The sequence below is a fragment of the Peromyscus eremicus genome, chromosome 3 (assembly GCF_949786415.1).
Source record: "Peromyscus eremicus chromosome 3, PerEre_H2_v1, whole genome shotgun sequence".
NCBI classification, from domain to species: domain Eukaryota; kingdom Metazoa; phylum Chordata; class Mammalia; order Rodentia; family Cricetidae; genus Peromyscus; species Peromyscus eremicus.
The window spans coordinates 64,526,289-64,530,913 of record NC_081418.1 but is presented as its reverse complement, the minus strand read 5'-3'; positions in this window follow the sequence as shown (position 1 = coordinate 64,530,913).

The window sequence follows — 4,625 nt, the reverse complement described above, 5'->3', positions numbered from 1 at the left end:
CCCTCAAGTATTTTGAGTGAGGTAACTGACAAGTGAATTATCTTTGATTTAACTTCCATTTCTACCCATTCATCGCACAGACTGAGATAAGACTGGCCAGGAAAGACTTATGTAATTCATAATACATTGTGATAAGTATTTAGTTGAAAATGGAAATATATATATTCTGAACAACTCCTGTGCACCAGGGATGAATGGGTTTAACTGATGAAGAGGAAATGCTCACATGCATCTAGAAAGCATGAAAGCAGCACCTGCCATCTGGGAATGTGTTCAGTACTCCAGAGCTTGACCTCCCCCCTTTTCTCTCTCCTCTCCTCTCCTCTCCTCTCCTCTCCTCTTCTCTCTCTCTCTCTCTTCCTTTCTCTGAGTCAAGGACATCTCTCTCACTGTATCTCAGATGAGGATTCCGGAGCTGTCTTGACTGTCAATGGGTGGTGTTCCTAGACCTGGTTGTCTGGTGATGTTGGCAAGGCCCCTTAGTTACTGTTTGCTGATGTGTAGGTGGGACAGTGACAATGGTGCTTCCCCATCAGGGAGGTCTTGAGGTAGCTCCTGTAGGCAATGTGGCCAGCACAGCATTTTCAAAACTATGGTTAACTGTCAGTTAACTCCCGTCTTGGTCGCCACTGTCATGACTGAATTTTAGCTATGATTTTAGTATTTCCCTGAGTGCTGTGATATGAGGGTGGAGTGTGAGGTGGGCAGCAAGACATGAGAACCACAGGGCTGTGTGATGATGTCGAGGCTTCCTGACTCCTGCCCACCCAATACCATCAAGTACCATTTACATTCATTGCTGTTAGGGTTGCAGATAACCTTGGTGTTGATGGGTGGTGTGGTATTGGAACTGCAGAATTAAAAAACCACTGTCCAGAAGATATATAGGCCTCTGTTAGTGTGGTCACTGTGGTCAAACCTGGTAGCAAGGATGAGTGGTTCCCTTGCTGGGAGCACCACAGGGCCTGTCTTAGGCATTTATTTCATAACTGTTTCCACTCCAAAAGAAGTCAACTTACAAAACTGCATGTAGCCAGATTCAGTACATTTCTTTGCTGTGGTATATTAGCTCAATTTCTATTGCTACAGTAAAGACCATGACCAAAGACAGCTTAGAAGGGGAAAGGGTTCATTTCACCTTACAGCCCATCACTGAAGGAAGCCAAGGCAGGGAGTCAAGGCGGGAACCCGGATGCAGGAACTGGAGCAGAGAACATGGAGGGAGGGGCACTGCTTACTGGCTTGCTCTTGTGGCTCGCTCACTTTGCCTTACATAACTCAGGACCACCTGCCTAGCAAGGCCTTCCACCTCAGCCAGGAAATTACCCCATAGATTTAAAAGCCAATCTGATGGAGGCAGTTCCTCAATTGAGGCTCCCTTTTCCCAGATAACTCCAGCTTATGTCAAGTTGACAAAAAAAGAAAGAAAGGAAAGGAAAGAAAGAAAGAAAGAAAGAGAAAAAAGGGGAGAAAAACCAGCATAAGTGGCTTCCCTTTTTAAAATCTAAGAACTGTAACTCTTTACGCCCTTAATTTAGAACTAATTCTCAGTGTATAATCAGCCCACACTTCACATTGTACTGCTGTAGCAGCATCTTACAAATCCTTTCTATACTTGTGAGCATTTCTGGCTGAGGGCCAGGGCAGGGGAATGAAGCTCTGGGCCGTAGTCTAGCACGGGGTGATGTCCTTGCCCAGCAAGCTGGGAGGGACCTATACAGGCCATGTGGTGTGATCAGGACAGCCCAAAGGGATGGAAAGAACACCAGAGCCTGTGGTGGGTGCCATAGCAATGTGACTAGGGCAGCCCAGCCTGGGAACACCCGCGTGAGCAAAGGTCTGCAGAGGTCTGCAGAGGTAGACGACAGAAAGCATGTGACATTATTCCCACATAAGTTTTGAGTCCAGAGCTAAGTCTGGCAGTTTGGAATAGAGGCAAATAGGAAGCCTCTGCAGAGTCAGTGCTGAGTGTTGGGGAAGAATCCAAAAGGTAGATAGCTGTCTGGGAAACCCACCCTGCTGGCAGAAGCTGGATGTTGATTGATCTCCAAGGGGGAAGGGACCAGAACCCCTAGCAGAGCTGTGGCCGTTCAGGGACAGCAGCAGCAGCCGCAGCACAGCTGGCAGCTCTGACTCTATTTGATGACTGAACATCTGGTCCCCAGGTTGCCTCTGAAGCATATTAAAATCTCTTGCTGGGCGGTGGTGGCACACGCCTTCAGTCCCAGCATTTACGAGGTGGAGGCAGGGCAATCTCTGTGAGTTAGAGGCCAGCCTGGTCTATACAGCTAGTTCCAGGACAGCCAGGGCATGTTACACAGACAAACCCTGTCTCGGGGAGGTGTGTGTGTGTGTGTGTGTGTGTGTGTGTGTGTGTGTGTGAGAGAGAGAGAGAGAGAGAGAGAGAGAGAGAGAGAGAGAATCTCTTTATGGGGTTAAAATTGGGGAAGAGAGAAGCCCGACCTTCTACCTCAGGGGAGAACAGGAAACACTGCTCTCTCTGCTGTACAGGTCTTGCAGTGCATCCAAGACATGCATCTGATAGTGTTAGTTAGGAAGGTAAACCAAAAGGAAACTTTTGTATAAAGCCATTTTATTCTTTGAAAAATAATTGTGGATTAGGCATGGCAGTACCTGTGTCCTGGCATGGGTAAACAAATATTCTGAAGGTGGGCCCCATGCTTCAGGCCTATTAAGTCTAGCACTCAGGAGGCTGAGGCAGGCTTGTGAGTTTGAGGCCCTTCTGGTTACACGGTGAGACCCTGTCTGAAAACACCACCACCTGTAACTAATAACAATAACACCCCAGACTCTGACAGCACCTTCCAAGCACAAAAGGCAGGCAGTATGCCACGCTTTACGATCTCATGGAACCCTCCAGTGGGTATTGTTTGAAATAGCTCCATCCCACAGATAAGGAAACTGAGCAGCTGAACGCCCCATTTATGGGATGCAACAAGCCACAATCTTACTGAGGTCCTCTGACATCTCTTCACGTTTATTCTCTCCCTGTGTGACCGCCCTGTAGGCCTCTGGTCCTTCGACCTCACTGTGACTCAGCTTCTGCAGGAGAACATTCCAGAAGCGGAGTGAGGGGCTGTGAACGGTGTGCAGTGCTCTCTGAACTACCTCATGGACCTCATTCACTTCGTCCTGGTCATGCTGGCCCCGAGGCCGCAGCAGTTTGGCATGTTGGTTTTCCTCTCCATGCTCTTTGTGACCACTGGGCACGTGCTCTATTTCTTTTATGCAAGAAAGAGTAAGAATAAGAAGGCCCACGTGATCAAGACATCCGGGAAGGGCTGGTGGACGCCCCCTACGTGAGAGGTAGGCGGCACTCCTTAGCGGTCTGGGCAGCCGTGGGCACATCTTCCCACCGAGTGTTCCAGCTGTTTTGTGTACCTCTTGCGTCTTGGTTCCAGCTGAGAGCAAACGTCACTTCCTGCCAACAGCGTCCCCTGCTTCTGGCTCCTTTCCTGGTACTATCCTGAGGGTCAAGGGGGACAACCTGAAGGGCGCCCATTAGCGGAATTCAGGAAGATCTTTCTCTCAGCTCCTTCAAGGGACTGGTTTTAGTTCCGCCAATATAAGAAACAATTCCGTATCAGGGCTGGGGATGTAGTTCAATTGGCAGAGTGCTTGCCTAGCATTACATGGAACCCTGGGTTCAATCCCCAGCACCACTTAAAAGTTGGTGTGGCTAAGTGTGGTGGCACATGCCTTGAGGGAGGCAGAGGCAGGTGGATCTCTGTGAGTTCCACAACAGTCTAAGGTATGTAGAGTGACACTATCTCAATAAAAATTAAATAAAGATTGAGTGTGGTGGCATATGCCTGCAATCCCAGTTCTTGGGAAGTAGAGGCAGGAGGATCAGAAATTAAAGGGCATCCTCAGCCACACGTGAGCTCAGAGTCATATGAGGCTACTTGAGTCCTGCTTTAGTGTGTGGGGGGTAGTGTTGGGGAGGTAGGGGGGTGAGGGGTGGCTCGAGGTTTTCATATTTTATTATTCTTTGAAAGCTAAAATCAATCAGAATATTCTGTCCCACATTCTAGCCAGACATGGCACACAGTCAGTGATGTTTGGTCTTGGCTGTTTCGTAAGAGTTTGCTGTTCCTCTTGGCTGGTGTTAAGTGTCCTTATGAAGTGACGCTATTTGCTGAAGACAAACCAATCTTCGCCTGGCTTACAGACCTCGGGCCAAGCCAGAGAGTGTGTGGTCTTGTTAGGGTCCAAGAATCTGAAATCACCTAAGCAGGCACCACAGCCCACACAAAGCAAGATTTTTATTGAATTGGGCAGCAGGAAAATGAGGAAAAGGGAAAGAAACTGACTGGTCAGGGGCGATAGCACAGACCTGGGAGCTAACCGCGTCCCCAAACGTTCATTTCAGCCAGTATTTAAGCACAAAACCCACAACCTTCTGTGCCGAGTTATAGTTACAATTTTCCACCAAACAAAATTCAGGGATTAAGGACTTTCCTTATGTGGTTGATCTATGTCAAATGTACAACCAATCAAATTCATTTGTTCTTTGTGATTAGAAACAGCTATTATTTGTGGGGAACAGCAGAAAAGTAACATTTTGCAGGCTATTTTTATTGTTTAATGAGGAAGCTGATCAG